Source organism: Temnothorax longispinosus, chromosome 11 (assembly GCF_030848805.1).
Source record: "Temnothorax longispinosus isolate EJ_2023e chromosome 11, Tlon_JGU_v1, whole genome shotgun sequence".
Lineage (NCBI taxonomy): Eukaryota > Metazoa > Arthropoda > Insecta > Hymenoptera > Formicidae > Temnothorax > Temnothorax longispinosus.
In genome coordinates, this window is record NC_092368.1 from 267,501 (window position 1) to 286,130 (window position 18,630).

At 41.0% G+C, this 18,630-nt stretch overlaps 1 protein-coding gene and 1 long non-coding RNA gene across 4 annotated transcripts in view; one reads left to right on the forward strand and one right to left on the reverse strand.

Moving 5' to 3' along the window:
• LOC139821683 (uncharacterized) overlaps positions 1–6,239 on the forward strand; it is a 119,976-nt gene extending 113,737 nt beyond the window's left edge. The window contains exon 5 of the long non-coding RNA XR_011734314.1: positions 5,666–6,239. This is a non-coding gene — a long non-coding RNA (uncharacterized lncRNA). The remainder of the gene's footprint in view (positions 1–5,665) is intronic.
• LOC139821681 (kin of IRRE-like protein 1) overlaps positions 1–18,630 on the reverse strand; it is a 347,436-nt gene that overhangs the window by 207,643 nt on the left and 121,163 nt on the right. The window lies entirely within an intron of this gene.

Below are 18,630 nucleotides of genomic sequence, written 5' to 3' on the forward strand. Positions count from 1 at the left end.
TACTTAACATTAAATTAATTTCCCCTACATTGATGTACGTGTGCTCGACTATAATGCTATATTCACTCTTTCCTAATTGTCACACGGAATAAATCTCAAAAGCCTCACAAATATTTTACCGAAGTAACCCGAAGTGAGCGAAAAGAATATAGCCTCGTGGCATAATCGCTGCGGCAACCCCTTCTCCTCCATCCTTACCTCATGAACCAAAGTTCGTACAGAGGCGTCGAATCTTCCGAGGAGAGAATAAGTTTGTAAGAATCGTCGGGAACGAGCTGCGATGAAAGTTTTCATCAAGGAACATCGTATACTCGCGCTGCGATGTCGCATTTTAACGCCTTACGTATATTCATACGCCACGCCGTGCCGGCGAAGGAGAGCGAGGAGGTGCGGCTGTCGTTGGGGATGTCGGTCGGATTCTTAAGGCACCAGCCGGCCGCCGCCGCGCCGTTGCCGCTGCGGCGGAGAACTTGGAACAAGTCGAGCAATCTGGAATCGAATGGAGTTTCGGGGACTTAGCCGAGTGAAAAATTGCTAGAGGCAACTTTCCTACGCGATGTGCCTTATTCCTTAGGCCCTATTAAGCGACTCAACAAGTACGATTCCAGTTTCCAGTAACGGTCTCGTTGCTGCGCTTTGAATGCGGGATCGCGGGACGCTCCGTCGCGCGATTCCATCGAAGATTCGAAATGGAAAATCGTGAGGGAAGGGAACGGGAAGAATTGGTGAAGAAAATTGTTTGTATCGCGCCGCTGCTTGGAAACCTACGTCGTGGATAGTCTCGTCGAGGAACGTAAACAATCAGAATTGCGGAGAAGCGAGCTCCATTCGCTTCGCGTTGCTCACTTTCCAAATACGAACCAGTTCAGGGTGAAAATACCAGTGTTTTGTAATTTGGCTAATCCCATTTATTTCGTGGTTCCTCGACGCAGACAAATCCACGGGCGAATAACAAAGGTTAATGTTGATGCTGATAAACAAAAAAAATGAATGTTGAGCTTTTTCCGAGATATACTTTCGCTTACGTAAAATAGACGTAAAGTATAATTATGAAACGCTGGAGGAGAGTACAAGTGAAATTTTAATTCCTCGAAATTATAGTCGTGCCGCGGCTGCGTTTTCCGCAAAAATAATCCGCCTAATCTCATGCCCTTTGCCTTCCTCCCACTTGCCTTCTCCTCTTCCAGCATTAAAATTCTCCACCGGCGGAGTTTCAGTTTAACGAGTACCTACCTGTCCTTCATTAACGTATCTCACTTTCTATTCCGTAAATGTTTTCGCCATCCTAACGAGTATTACTCGGCCCCTGGTTGGGGGAAGTTTTGCAATAAACATGCGCCAGTGGCGCACAAGGCGCAAGGCAGGGACCGTAAATTTTCGACAGTTTTAAAGGCAAATGTAGCTAAGAGCGGACGTAGCCAGGTAAGCGTCAGAGTGCATACCTCTCCCGCTTCGGTCGTCAACGCCCTCCGTGCACCGTGGGAGCCGTGTCGGAGAAAGGGAGCGGAAACGACGTACTTTGACCCGTCGCAGAGTTCGAAGTTCTCTCCATAACACCGCCGTATGGAAGAGCATGCTTGCTTTATGGAAAGAGTACTAAAGGTTAGACCAGGGTGGTCTCAAGTGCGGCACCTCGTCAGCCGTAAAGCTTTCCCGAATCTCGTAAGCGCGGCTCATGTCGATTAGGAGATCGTATCGAGTTTCCTGTGCTAAATTAAAACGAGATCTTCGGCGAAACGTCAAATATAATTCGGTTATAAGTTTCTCGGTTCTCCCCTACGATATTTGCCTCTTACTAGTTTATAAATACAAATATATAATATATTCTTTTTGCACTATATAATAAAAATAGCGTTTAATTCCATTACATTCTGTCTACAACTCCACAAAATAATAGCTATTTGTGGACTTGTTGCAGTAACTTCTCGATTGATATTCTGGGTATGTATCCAGAGCGTAGCGCAGGGATTTTTTACAGAATATTATTTTAAACAGAGTTATTTAGCTCTAATTTGAAAAAAATCGAAATCACAGTTGTAAATAACGACATCGAAATGGATGAAGCAAAAAATAATTACGCATCGCTGCGCGGATCAACGTTGTTTTCGATCCTCATTCGATCGCGCGTGCAGTCAAGAGCCGCATTATAATCGCAAATACGCGCCATTGATAAAATTTAATTAATTGATCGCTCCGACGGCGCCGCCGTGTCAATATATTTTAATTAACATCGCCCTTTAATTGAACATGTAGACGTCGAAAATTTGTGACGCGCGTAAAACTCTCTTCGCCAAAGCAGCGGAAAGCGCACGGAAGGTCGACAATTATTTCCGATCGGTTGGGCCGCAGACGGATGCGATTGGCATCATTGGTATTGCGGGGGCCCGGCCGTAAGAGAACACCGGCCGAAGTGGGGATAGGGAGGCTTTCGCAAATTTGAATTCGAATCTACGAGCCAAAGAGCCCGTCGACGAGTGAAGTGCTCGGTACATTCCACCCTCGAACGTATGGATAGCGTAGGAAGAGTGCGAGAGGCAGAGGTGGAGGTGGAGAAAGGGATGAGGGGGATGAGTCGAAATCCACTTCGACGGTAATTGCATGTTCGGAGTTATCGCGAATCTACTGCTGCCGCCGTGCGCGATAGAGGGTCCGGTTCGAGGATCCCCGCTTTCGACATGCGTTTTGCGTTATTGATCGATCGGTCGGATGACGCGCGCCGCGCCGCGCCGCGCCGTGCCGCGCCGGCACCTTCTTGCGAGCGAACGAGATAACCCCTGAGTAATTAGCAAAATTACGGGGGACGTGATTCGAACAGTCGATCGGGGATTTGTCGCGCGAGACGGACGCGGCCGTTGTAAGCACGGACGGAAATAAAACGCAGAGTCACTTGAAAACGATATAATATTTTTAAATCGCATTTTATTAAAGCAAAATTGGCATTTGCATAAAAATTCTTATAACTGGATCAAATCTATCGTTAACAGGAAAAAGCAGAAAAATTGTGAAAAAACCCGTGGAAGCAAAAACTTGCATTTTATTTCTGTTTTTATTATTTTCATTATTGACAACAGTCGCTAGAGTTCCTGAGCAACTATTCAGATCTTGATATCTGGAAAACAAAGTGATAATTCCGTGCTACGTTAACGGCGCGCCACGGTGAAAATGTGGTTTGAGACAACTGTTTCCACGATTCACGCGCTTTCTTTTTTTCATCCTGAAGCAAAATCCTTGGGATTTAGCCGCGAATTGTCACCGCGACTGGTTGGTGGTGTAGCTATCGCGACGCCACGATCTCGCTGAAGAGAGATAGCGGTTAGAGGACTTCTTCTTGCTCGAACAAGCCGCGCGATCTTCGCCGCGGGAGCTCCCAAGCGAGTTCGATGCACGGCACATCGTTGATCCCGCGAAATCCACGGAAGGAGATCCCACGGAGCCCATAACTTTTACCCTCTCGAATTGCTCTTCCGTAGTTTTCAGATCCGAAGCGCGATACCTCCTTGCGCCTCGCGCCTCGCGCTTCGCGCTCGTTAACCCACATCGGTGCATCAGATGCCGATGTTGGAGCGCGTAATTTCTCCTCTTCCGTCATTAAAGGAGCTTTAAGTCGCAACGAACGGCCGAGCCGCGATTCAAGTTTCACGATTAGGCTTAATCACGTACCAATCGAACCCTAACCAGGCTGGGTTGCGGCTAGACGAAACTTCCGTTCGGTCATTGCAACCCCGATCGATTAATAGGCTTGGGCTATTCACGGGATAGGTATGCGCTTACAATTAACAACAGGATCACGTGACCGCGCGCTAATTGTCATATATAAATAGACGTTTTAAACAACAGGAGAGCAATCGGCCGATGAAACTATATACATTCAAATCGAACTTCCATTTGAATCGTAATTGCGAAATTGATGTTATTAAAGGTTAAAAGAGAGAAAGAGAAAGAGAGGAGGAGAATGAGAGAGAGATAATTAATAATCTATTATTTTGTGTGCGTAATAGTATACAATTCCGCATAGAAAACAAGATACGAAATTGTCTATGTGAACAGTATGACACGATACGATAATACGGTACCAATAACGCGTTAAACGTCCAATTACAAGCCTTTCAACAAATGTCGAAATGCTCGCGTACGGTCGTAACCGTTGCGTGCGCGAGGATGTAGTCGGTATTTTTATTGGTCTTCTAAGTACAGGGCAATCCGCGCGCGCTTGCTGCGGGGATGTTGGGGTCTCGAAGCAGTTCAAATATTACGGGTGAAAACACCCGGAGCACGAGGTTCTTCGGTTGTGTGCTCGGTTCTTAAACCCGGCATCGAAGTCACTAAGCTCGGCGAGGACCGCAAAGACAATATTATCTCGGGGAAGTCCTCGCGATGTTGTCCCGCTTAGCCCTCGAGCTATTTCGATATACGTACGCTCTTCTTGATTTTTCGCAAAACTGCTGGAGGATGTGTTCCTCCATTAATGGAGAAACACTGTCTTCGATTTTTTAAATTGCACCTAGTTGGTTGCCACATCACGCGTTTACTAGCCGCCTTTACGTGCTCCGCAGCCTTTTAATGCGATGGTGGATGGTCACTTATTACATAAACAGGTGTGTTATTGAATGTGCATCTTCCTCAAGATGTTATTTCCGATATAAGTCGCTGGAAAAAAAAACACGAAACGCATTAATGTTTTATCTCTCTTTCTCTCTCTCTCTCTCTCTCTCTCTCTCTCTCTCTCTCTCTCTCTCGATTACGATTTATTTAAATAATATATATTTTCTATATATCTTTTAGTAGCAATAAAAATAATATGTATCGAGTATTTTGTGCGTTCAGTGAATGCACACAGCAAAGTTTCAGCTCATACTCTTGATAGTCTTGATACGTATATTTCTAATAAATCATCGAATTCGTTAAATTCGCGTGGATTCGCCGACGTGAAATTGGAGGTGCTTATTCACGCATACGAGGGCAAACGTTGAACTTAACGAGGCACAGTAGGTAGACGTTCGCCAGAAGAAGAATCCATGTAACACGCTATCGATCATAAAAATTGCAGGTTCACAGAGATCGTTCGCGTCGGCATCGCGGCAACCGGAACCGAGGAGAAGGGACAGCGAAACGACGTCCGGGTCCGAGATAGATGGCGGATGTAAAGCCAGATTTAATAAGCTGTAAACCGATTTATACTTTCGCGTGGCGCCGGCGCCGCGGCGTGGTAAAATCCGCTGCGAAATAATCACGCGGCCATTAAATATTTCAGGCTATTCTGACCGCGGGCATAGCTTGAGTGGCGTGCATGCCGCGTGCATCATTTATGTACGGCACATGCAATACACCAGGCGTTTATAATCCTCACCGCGCGCGGAGCTTAGTGGAGAGTACAGTAATGCGCCCATTACTTACACACGCCGTGATCATATCGCGCTTTCCATTCGATACCGACATAGAGGAAGGAAGAGGAAACCGTTGTACGCGTAACACGTGAACGCGATCATTTTTATATCTCTTTCGCAATCCGACGCAATCCCGCGTCGTGAATTCCAGAGATAAATGCAATAATACGCCCTTCTGCTAATGGCGCAGATGATTATCCCTCGGAATCTTTTCATAACGGTACTTTGAAGATCGCGTCGATATTTAATTAAATCCGTGAACACGCCTTCTTTTGTTTCAGGAGAACGTCGTCCTGGGGATTCAAAGAAGAAAATTTATTCTTTCGGAATATTATACGCCCGTCTCGTATATTATATACACATATCTATTGATATTATACGTACATAAGGGACGCTAAGGGCTGCGCGCCATTAGAATTCTGGCTGTACAAGGAAGGACACTTAGAACCGAGATCGGAGCTTGGAGCATCCTACAAATCTTACCGCGAGGGCCTCAGCTTCCGGTTTTGCGGAAACACGCTCGCAACGATGGCCGAACGATGTCGTCCAAGAGCTTTTCCACGTTCCCCCGGGCATCGCGGTATTATTGGATCGACGCATGTTCGGCGATTCTATCGGCATTTCCGTGATTATTCCGCGGCTTTCTCGATTTTCCTGTCGGGTGATAGCGCAGAAAATTCCCGCGAAATAACGAAATGGCGAGCGTCAATGTATTTCGTTAAATAAGCGAAATATTTTAGAGGCATCGAGTTCGTGTGCGAATGCACAGTTCGGCAAAATGTTATCTTTTTATTGTCATGCACTAAACTTGTAATTCTCTCTTCGATGATGCTCTTCATAAAATTAATAAAATGGAAAAAAAATATTACACTATTATTAATCCATCGTTTTAGTCTTTCTTTCATACAACCTCCTTATATAGTCAATTTTCTTAGCTTTTGTGTGTAATTAATCAATAATAATTTGTGTGTAAGATATTTATGAGTTTAATGAAAGTACTACTGACTGCAATATCGCAAAAATTGGATGTTACCAGTTGTTGATTATGGAATAATATTGTTTCTTCATTTTAATAGACTTTTCTGTAGGTAATATCGTGACTCAAATCTTCCCTTTATTCACTATCTCACCGCAGCACGCGCTAATATAATCCAATACTTGGCGCCGACTTTCCGCAGAGTTCTTAATTGCGAATGGAGCTAATGAAGACAGCGGAGAAGCGTTAATCGGTGCCACTTTATATATACATAGTATATCAATTTATCTTAATAAAAACTTCCTAGCATGGTTAAGAGAACAGATCGATTTAATGATTAACGTAATCACATTACTTTACTCGGAACACAATTAAAAATTTAAATCCTTAATAATGTAACGCAATTTAAAGCTTAAACTAACAAGAATTGGATATTATTTCAGAGGAGCAATGTTAATTTAATGCGATATTGCCGATATTGCCGATCAAATCAAATTTTAACCATGCTATCGAACGCATCATTTTTTAAATAAATTATCATGAAAATAAAAAGTACGCCGCGCGAAATTTTTCCTTTTGGCAAAACAATTGAGGACTTTTTTCAAGTTGGACACCCGACCATTCCCAAGTTTCCGGTAGTCGCGAAACTTATTTACCTTCGGTTTTAACGGGCAGTCAAGACGTTATTAGGGAATTCGTAGCTTCTTCGCTGACGACTTACGGCAATATTCCTCGTGAGTTAACTCGGCAGTTAGCGTAGACTACCCGCCAAAAAGTTGCGGAGCTCGGACGGAGTTGATGAAGAGGGCGGGGGAACGTTGGCCGAAGCTACCTACGCGACAGTTTGCTTATTTAAGCTTAGCTTAAGCAAAGCTCCCGAGTTACCGCGGAATGAGCGAAGGAGGAAGCTTGGAGAGAGACAGATAGAGAGAGATAGAGAGAGAGAGAGAGAAATAGTTTGACAAGTGCGTATAGTAGTAGATCGAAAACTTTCGATTCACCAATAACCGCCGCAATCTTACTTGCGTGCTTAATCATACATAATCACGAATGTACACAATCTGATATTGAAATTTTTCTACTTAGATAATCAAGAAGGTGCAATATCAAGGATTAAACGATAATAATGTTGGAAGAATTTACAAAATCTATCTATACTTTCGACACCAACTGGCTGACTTATCCTTTTTTCGCGATTAATTCTTACAAATATATTTCTAACAAGATAATGCAAGCTATCTTGGTTGCCTAATCAGAGAGAATTCCAGTTAAGTGAGCCTTCTAAGAAATAAAATCACAGGGATAAATTCAGCGATTTTAGGTACATTCCTCCCTCTCCCGTTCTCTCTCTCTCTCTCTCTCTCTCTCTCTCTTTCTCTCTCTCTGTCTTTTTCGTCAGATTCTATAATCTGTTAATTATTCTTTTTCTTTTGTAATATTATATTGCGTTTTTTATTACTTAAATGTAGCAAATTCTTCAGATAAATTTCTGTCATTAATTAAAATTCATGGTTTTTATTAGGACGAGCAAATTACAGAATATTATTTCTTTGCACAAAACAAAGAGATTGCGTCAAAAGATTGATTAATTTCGAAGGCGTATGAAAACATTTGATTTTATAAGAAAACGTTGCAAAGAGTATTTATCATTTTCGACTTGACTTTTGAAAATGTAAGAATCCTCCAAAACTCATATTTTAGAAATACTTATATTTTTATAAACTTTTGTTTTTCTAATAAAAATTTACGAAGTCAATTTTTTGGTTACAAAGTCATTTTAATCTATCTAACTGTTCTAAATTTAGCTACTGAAATGTGGACCCGCGAAACGGAAGGTAACGCGATCAAATTTCCGTTGTCACGTTGACGCGGAAACGGCCGGTATTGACGTGGCTTCCGCGGTTTTTCTCGCGAGCAGTCGTCGCGATGGTTACAGCGGACAAAAGAAGAAAACGCGAAGGGGTTGAAAAGGAGGTAGGGCTGCGATCTTGGAAATTCTCCCCCTCTTTTTATCGGGTCGCCTCGCGCTTTGCGCTTTCAGCGTCGACTGTAATCTGCCCGGGGTGAATTCAGAGAAGCCGCTGCGCGACGTTCTCCTGGAACGTACTGAAAAAGAACATGTACGAGCACGGCGTCGACCGGTGTCGGTTTTCCGCGTGCAGCCTCCAAGTAGCTGCCAGTAGCGACGCGACGCGTCTTTAGCCCTTCCTTCGTGAGCCTTTGACGTCCATGTATTTCCGCGTCGTAACCGCGCGCTCGTAGCGTCGCTATTTCTTCTTGACGTAAGATGGGATTTGCCGTATTCAAGCACGAGAGGGTGCCTTTTAGATCTTTTCTTTTATTCTCTCTCTCTCTCTTTCTCCGTTTCTCTCATCCTTTTCCCTTCGCCGTCCTATCGCGACGTTTGCGCGAGGGAATTACCGCGTGTTTTTTATCCCGCGCTTCTTACGCGTAATTCCTCCTTTCATTAGGCCTCTGTCACGTTGTTGACGAAAAATCCGGCGAAGCCGATAAGAGCGACGGCGCGTGGAATGTTACTGACACTCTGATTTATATGCTATTAACTATTGTATTTAAAATCGTGCGTATCTGACAGCTGCAGCACATACAAATATGTAAAACGAAATCGCCGGAGTTGAGATAAATGAGAAAGTTATCCCACGAGACGGGAGAACATCGGTCGAGGATGCTTTATTCCTGCATCGCGGACCGCCGGTGTATATTAACCAATAAACAGGGTCGCGGATTTAACGGCGGCGATATCCTTCTTTTACGCGACACTTCCATTTTTCCTGACCGAGCATTAAAGGCGAGCGACGCGTGTATAAAACCGATGGATATTAGCGGCGCGTCGCACGCCCTGAGTTATGCGTCCCTAGTAAAAAATAGGGAGAGGCGGGATGTAAAAAAAAATGGAAAGAAAGACGGAGGGAGAGAAGAGAGGGCTATTTGTACAGGCTGCCCCGCATAACGACGGGCTCGCCTTAACGCTCATAACGTGCAGGTGCATGGAGAACGACTGTCCTGGAAAATACGAGCTGGGCGTGATACCCTGTGCGGATTAGATATATATATATATATATATATATATATATATATATATATATATAGAAGAGAGAGAGAGAGAGAGAGAGAGAGAGAGAGATCCTCGGAACAAAAATTTGATTCATCTAATTGTAAGTGAAATACATTGAGAGTACAGCTATAAAATAAATTCATGCCTTCATACATTCATATATTCGTGTACTCATTATATGAGCAATACGTTGTCCGAGTTTAATAATTCGTAAAATATAATCCAGTTACGATCTTTAAGCGCCGATAAGACCGATAAGACAGCGACTTATTAAGCATGAAACAACAATAAGGATTATTCCTGAATGCAGGAGGCTTGGAATGACAAAGCAGTGTTTGCGCGCCGATACGCTACGTGCGATAATTTCGAAATTTGCGCTTCGGCGTGCGTGCTTACGTAACATCTGAACGCTGCGTCAAGGCGACAAAGCCGATAATTGCATTGTTAACTGCCAGGATAACAATCAATCCAGTTTGCGTTTCGTCGGTCATTATTTTATCCGTTAATGGCAAAGTCGACCCGCGCGAATATTTTAACCATGCCGAGAGACCGAGGCTGCCCGGAGAAATTTTGGCAGTATTCTCCGCAGTGTCTAACTACCATGAAATTGTGTGCATAAGTTAATTAACGAGCGTATCACGCGAACGAAGACGAAAAGTATACCAACCATAGCTAATAATAATAATCGTTTTGCGAGCGATGCATCAGCTCGCAACAATGCTCTTTAGATATGTTCTTGCAGCAGGAAATTGTGCCGTTTCTTAACATTATGGCAAAACAACAATACACAATGAGATACAAATGGAAACACAAATGATACAGAATGCTACCGCGTCTCGCTAATTGACATGCATAACATACGTGAACTATTTACGGCAGAATAGTAGCATAAGAAAGAAAATCCGATACAGCATCTCAGTAAGAAAAGATCGTATTATTTTTTACAAATTTTTTTGACATTCACAGATCGTTTTTTTCCTGTTACTTATATTTTTCTCTAAATCCGAGAAAATCCATTCCATCGTAACTAACGAAATCATTTTTACAACAAAATCAATCGCGATAAACTTATCAACAGCGTTCATATGTAATATATTTGTCTAAAAAAACCCTGAAATTCTTAACGTTACTGCGTCATTAGCTGCGCGTTCAATTAGGATAATTAATTCGACACTCCATTTTAATATTCTATTTGCATATTTAAAAAATAGCAATGGGCTTTACGTTTTTCAAATTAATAACGCAAGTAGCTACCGTCATAGAATTTTCGTTATTATATTATATTATATTATATTATATTTACTATATTATTAATACTCAATTATAATTACACAGTTATAAATATAACTATCAATTTGCACTTTCTATTTGTATATATTTATTTATAAAACTAAACTTCTCACATTAAATGATTACGATATTAAAATACCTGAACAAATTCTTTTCGTAAATAAAGAGATTCCAAAAGTATCTTGTGCTATAGATTTTCAATGTATTCTGTGATAGCGTAATGGTGACGAGATCTCGTGCACGATTATGGTATAATACATTCCATTTAGGTGAACCGCGCGGTATCCCTTATAAATTGAATAGCCAAACACGTTTATCCCATATATGATGTTAAACCTATGCAGAACTTATACAATTATTAAATATGCAGATTCTCTCTACTCATCGAATGAATCCAATTACCGCATACTGGATTAATAAACCAGCAAAAAACATAAGCAATTAGCAGGATATCGGTTACGTTAAGTTATCCGCTATCATTTAAAAGTTGAATAATTCTTAAGTTTCGATTACTCTTGCAATGTTTATCATTCTATTTAATAAAAGGCATTTATTTTCTGCATCCCGGCTATAAATTGAAATTTTTATTTGACCCAATTGATCTAATCTAGTTTAAAGGTTATACCTAATTATTGGATGAGCAAAGTATTCGTTGCTTCATCCATTAGCTCGTTATATTTAGAAAAATATCCGACGTAGAGCGTAATATTTTTGGACGCAGTAAGATTAGGAATAATGTTACGCGTCGTAATAATATTAATGTGTGAACAAGAATTACGCGAGTAGAAATGTGGAAAAATAGTATACCGTTGCTCCTTTTCTTTGAGAAAACCATACGGCATTCAAGCATTTTATGTCGTTGATTACTGCAGCCTTACCACTGACGACTCTCTTTGCAGTTCCGAATAGTAATTCCCGCGTTTCCGCGTTCTCTCTCTCTCTCTCTCTCTCTCTCTCTCTCTCTCTCTCTCTCTCTCTCTCTCTTCCTCTTCTCGTAAGTTGCTCAGAGTGTTTACTCATATCCCCGTAGGGAAGTTTTAGACTTCATAGGGTGGAGAAACAAACAAACGCTCAGAAAAGATAAGAACTTCGTTAATATATGCATTACTTGAACGCGCTAATATCTCATCATCCATTTTACTTGGCGCCCGATTCTCCTTCGCTTGTTCTTTGTTTCTCCTTGCATCGCCGCGCCATGCTGATAAATGGATTGCAAATCGCGCGTGATTAAGTAGTAAAAACTTTAAGCAAACAAAAAAAACCAACGATAATTATCAATCGCGCGCCGTATGTATTGCCGGCAGAAATGCGAAGACAGATGATAGATATGCAGTCGATATCCGCTTCGTTCGCGATGTATAGTATATACGAAAAAAAAGAAAAAAGTGACGAGCGTAAAAAACATGTTCCGATAACCTGTCTCGCGTTTACATTCGTTTTATTTCGCAGATAATTATTTTTTATAGTGACAAACGGAAAGAAAGCAGGATAGGGCGGTGGAGGGCAAGGATAGGGATGTAATACCCGTCCTTATTTTCAACTATATTTGACAGGGTTCAACGAACCGGAATCTCATTTTCTTTTTTATCTTATTAACGATGAACAATCGTCCATTAACGAACGCGAACGCGGTCGCGGTTCGGGCTTTATTTTGCCGCCGTAAGTAATATGTGTTTTGTCATCGTGACGATGGCATCATTGCCCGCGTAACACGCGTTTTATAAAATCACGGTCCATTCTTCGCCGCTTTTACGACGGGAAATTTTGCAGCGAGGTTCGACGTGGCGCCGCGTCATCGGCTTGTTCCGGGTGGAGATGATTATCGATCTGGTCGGAATTGCTCGATCACGCGTGGGTTTCTTCGAGCATTCGATTCGCGCGTAACGTCTTCGCGCGTATAGCATATGACGATATGACAACCGGCACGTGTACCAACCGGAAGAAAAGACAATGACAAGGAAAAAAAATACCGACACGTGTATAAAATGAAAATAAAACGCATTTGCGCAAATAGCGTGGTGCGTCATCGGGGAAAATGCATTCAAAAGACACCTGGTGCTAACGAGGAAGATGAGACGGCGCTCTCGTGTCGCCGAACAAATGAGCGCGGGAACAAAAGAGCGTCGTTCTTTCCCGACCCGTCTTAGAATTAAGATAAACGAACGTACACTCGCACTCGCACACACCAATCCACAGGAAACTCTTAAATTGCTCGCAAGAAACGCAAGAGCCGCTTTTTCGTAGTACTCGGTGTGCCGTCTGCTGGTTTGGACAGCGTCTTAAAGAGAGGCCGTCTAGCCCGATTAGATCCGTGGCTTGTGCGGACGGAGAAGAAAACTCGAGGGTGCAAGACGCCGCGGAAATTACCGTCACAGACCGTTGGAGGTCATGTGTCGGTGCCTAAGGGAATTAACGAGAGCGGTCGAGTCGAACTTACGCGTTCCCCGCGAAGCCGGTAGTAAAAATAGAAAGCGGAACTTTAGCATTTGCCCGTGAAACCTACAGCGAGGCAAATTGAAAATTACGATCACAAGTTGACTCATGCGGAAGCGCCAGTATTTTTATGCGTGTCCTTCCATCATCGTTTCACTTAAAGAACACGCTCGTAGACACTCGAAGCATTTTATGTATCGATTACTCATGTTGAATTATTACTCACAGAGTTTATATTAAAAACAAATCTGTTAATATGTTAATATATGTTAATGTATGCCGTTATTCTATATTCTATATTCTCTTTTGTGAAAAGAACTAATATAGTCCAAGGGGAAGATGATAAAATATCTCTCTTTCCAGAAATTATTTCGCCCAGCGTGGAGATGAGGAGAGAAACGTTTCCCAGTCGACCGATAATTTTCTAATTACATGGATCCAAACGAAGTTAAGCGGATTTAATAAAAACGAGAGCAACTATAAATTAAATATTTTAAGAAGCAACGGGAATTTTCTCAAGATCCCTCGAGAATCTCGCGTGTTATCGTTCTCCACGTGCGACTTATTTAAACATCGCCTGTCAAAAGCGACATCAGGAACTTCGTTCCACTTAACGCATTACGGCGACGTTAATGAAAGCGGGTCTGTTTACTCTTCTCACACCTGCGAACGGGAACGTGCACGGTGCACGTGGATGCGTTATAAATGCACGAGCGTCAACGCGTCGGTGGTGCGCGCGTTGAAATTTATCGGAGGCCTCCGCTGCGTTGCGTTGGTCCATCACGGCGGTCGCGAGAAACCGGAAAAAGAGCCGGAAGTCCTATTGTTCGTCAGCGTAGCAAAGTTCCCCCCCGAAATATGATTCTCGCGCACGCTGAAACGGCGCGAATTCGCCGTAAGAAACGCACGGAATTAACGCTCCTCAAGGTTCGTCCGGGACCGATCTGGCTGATTTAGCATCGCGAGCGCTTCCGTCGTCGCGGTAGATCGCAAAGATAATCGACACGCTCAGTGACATGGAACGCATTAAAAGATCTGCTCGGCGAAACTCGTTGAATTGTCTCGGGCAGGCGCGACGATTTTTCTCTCGCGACTCAGCCGATTGTCCGAGCTGCATAAATCCGAGACCGACTTCGCGGCAGGCGTATAATTTCCGAAAGCGATTTTGTGCAGGGTAACGATCGCGCGAATACGCGGACGAGTTACGCGCCGGCTGCGGTTTCTGCCGTTTTTAAAGCGTCGCGCGAGCAAACTGTTATTAATACACTTTCTCACAATATGAAAAATATTCCCAATTACGCAACATATAATAAATTGCTTATACAAACTTATCTTCTTTTTATCACTTTCAAGTGCTAAATTGTTGTATCCCGATATAATGATTACGTTGCACTGTATAATTTATGTGTTTCTATAACGTAGCAAAGTTAACACGAGGATTCCATTAAGCTAATTATGTTAGTTTCGCGGAATCAACTCTACGTACTTAGAGACGGATGGCAATAGTCAAATGAAAGCTTTCCGGAGCTTTGACATTGTTGCCGGAGCATAATTTTTCAGAGCGCTCTAACATTCTGATAACAATTATTAACTCTGCAATCCATCGTGTCTCGGAAATCTATGGATTTTTGCGAGAAATCCGATAACGCTATCACTCGCGCGTTTGCGTAATGCATGTTTTTTTCGACGAATCGGCGTCATAAAATTTCAGCTGATCTCCCATTAGAGGCATCGCGAAATATCAGTATCGCCGATTTGCCTTTGATCTCGAATGCATCAAACGCATACAATCGGGCGCGCGCGAACACACGGCACTCGCACACGCGCGCATTCACCCAACGATGTAATAATAACCGCGTATAATCGAATCGGCAACGCTAATTTCGGTAATGGCCACATTCCGCCGCGCAAACGAACGAAAGAGCGTTGACTCGTTTGGCCGGTATTCACACACTCGCACACGCGCGCGTAAATTGTAATTAAGTGCACGACGTCGTTATCTTTTATATATACACGCACGTATACAATTATATTATTATATCGTGATTGCCTCCCGCGGAAGGGGCGGGAGAGACGAGGGAATGACGTTTCGCGCTTTATCGGCGCGACTTTTCGCGCGACGGCACACCCGCACACGGTATACCGTATTAATAATTTGTTCGCAAAGATCCAATTGTTTCGTGCTAAATTGACACTGCGTACTAAAGCAGTTGGATGCCCGCGGGGCGATCGCCATTTCGCAAACTACGGATTACCGCGATTCCATTAATGTACATATCGAACGCGTTGCCCCGTCGAAATAACGCGATGACGAGCACGCGCGCGAAATTAACGCGCGTGCGGCGTGTTACATTTCGGCGAAAAAAATCTTATACCGAATGCAAAGGTAATAATTTCCATTTGAATTGATTCTTCGCCTAATTAAATATAAATTATAAGACATTGAGATAATAAAGGCCCACGGCTATGTGAGGCCGTGACAAACACATTTTCACAGGTCAATGTTACAGATGTTATGATCGAGGAATATCATGTACTCGCAATTATGCGTAGAACTGTATTTTACACGCACGATCACTGTTAATAAAAACTCTCAACTTCTATCTCGAATAATATTTTGTTTAAAATATTATTGTAAAATTCACCTGCTCTCTTTAAGGAAGTATCACCTACGAGGTATCACGTATAAACGCATCTACGTAAGCATTTGTCTCTAGTACTGTAGGTAGGAACTCCGAAAAACACTGCAATAATAATTACAATATCGTACAATCGAAAAGATCTTACAACATATAGATCTTAAAATGATCTCAAATAGATCTTACAATAATATATGTATTCTGAGTAAATGAAGAGTGCACAAAATATTAACATGTTTGATATCAACATTATAATTGTTATAATTTTGTATTCTACGCTCCTAGGACAAAGTTTATTTTATCGTTGTCGAATAAAGTCTATTTTAGAAATCCTATTTATAAATTTTTGTGCTGTGCTGTGCAATACAGAAAATGTTCGAAGCATTAAAAATATGCGTGTATATAAAACATATATTAACACATATCAAGAAGTATGGCATACAAAAATATAAATATAGGTATTATATCCTGAAATCTGATGTGCATCATAGCTCGCTCAAAGTGAGTTTGATTTAAAAGACGTCGTAACAACATAAATAAACGATCTAATATTTTTTGATTGCATATATGTATATAACGTAATTATTATATATAGATTCAATGAATTATCAAATAATTAAACATGTACAACAATCATTTTTTTAAAACAGTTTAAGAATAGCATAAATATAATGCTCTTAGAGAATTTTCGAAATCTGGTGTAGTTGCGAATGCACGTGTACGCGCAAATGTGTGTGTGTGTGTGTGTGTGTGTGTGTACCTGTGTTAATATTCAGAGCAGAAAATAGATATCTATGATGATTTATTCAGTCGCAATGCGACAATCGCCTCGCACTCTATGCATATTTAATATATCATACGTAATACGCGTCTTTTTTGCGTAACTTCGAAGGCATAAGAGCTCTCTGACTCTACAGATTGATTAGAAAACATTGATTAACCCCCTCCTTTATCGGTAACATCGAGGATTGATCGTTAACTATCCAGACAATTTCCCGGGTCAAAAAAGTTTTGATTTACGAAAGAGTGTGACGCACGCGTATGCGTGTTTAAAAATCATCATTCAAACTTTAAACTTCAAACACGTGTAACGCGCGTTATGCCTCAATTGCGTGCATGAAGAAGTAGATGTTCCGCATTTTGCTGACACCGGGTGCTTCACGCTCTGTGGTTGCGTGAATAAATGAACATGACGTACGTAAATAACATGTTCCTTGTTTACTACACCGCTGACTTAAATTATAGAATTATGATTTACGATCGCGCGCGTAGGTACGTCTGTGCGGACGTAACGTTGATTTAACGTTACATTAATACGTTACGGCTGAAAAGCGCACACCTTTGCATCTCATGTGAATCGTTATTATTAGAAGCAAGGTTAAAAATATGTTGTAACCAGTACTGATAATAGCTGCAGCATGTTCGAATCTTTTATCGGTACTTTTATCTGTAACTTTTAATAGTAACGGTATAAGCATAACCGAAACTTTCTGCGCTGCAGAAATCAGCACTTATAAATGCAACGAAACATGACAGTATCATATAATCGAAATTTTATAAAACATATTTTTAAAAACCTTCTGTAAATACTTTGAAATAAAACTATAGGTACACGACAAAACGATTAATCATGTAACATTGATAAACAAATAAAAAAATCGATATATAATATATATATATATATATGTATATTTATATTAAGTGAGTCATGACCGTTTATAATAACAAGTAAACAAGAAATGTACGGCTGGATCTACTCTTAATAATATTATTTGCATGAATTTATGTACATTTTTCGCTTAGCAAACTTTGCGACATTACTGTCGATCTGGACGCAATCTCAAGCTGAAGCTATAATAGTATAATCACATAATTTAATTGATAATCAATTTAATAATACCGATACTAATACGAATCTTTAAAACCACTGTAATAAATATGTTGCGAAAAGTATTACCCCGGCCAGGGTTCAAACCTGGACCTCCCTTATACTATTCGGGGACGGATGTCTTTACCAATTCGACCACTGAGGCATGTAGTAATATTTATTGCAACAATATAAATATTAAAGAGAACGTCTTTAAAGGCAAACGTGCATGTATAAATCATATTAAGTCCTGACAGGTTTATGACAATCAAGTAAATAATAAATGTGCTGATATACGGTCGGGCTAAATCTTTTGTGTCTAATAATATTATTCGCATGAATTTATGAATAAACGTTTGTGACTCATTTAATTACTATTATATCTATATATATAAAATCATATTTTTAAACCTGTTATAAATACTTTGAAGTATATAACTATACGCGACAAAACGATCAATCATGTCAGATCAACACATTAATGAACAAATAAAAGAAATCAATATATATTTATTTTACTTTAAAGAATATTATATAAACCAAATCTCTCTCTCAGAAATTTTTACTTTGCCAGTAAATAATTACCAATAAAGACTTTTTATTCGGCCTAACTGGCCATCTTTATTATAATCGTCACGATGTTTTGATCATTGTTTTTGCTCTCAATTGATGTAACTTTTGATGCTAATATATAAGCATACTTCTTAAAATCCCTCTAAAGAATTTATTGCGAAAAATATCTGTGTGTGTGTGGGGTGGAGGAGGGGGGAGGAATCTCTACTAATATTTATACTCTATGCCTCTACGGAATTTCTTAAATATTTAATATGGCAAAAAGTTTCTTCAAAAATTATCATCATTCTTTGTATATTATCGTATTTAATAATTTTCTTTCTCTATCGTATTTTATCATCAATAGCGCGCGAAAAAAATATGACAAATTGTGTAATTCTTATATATTTTTT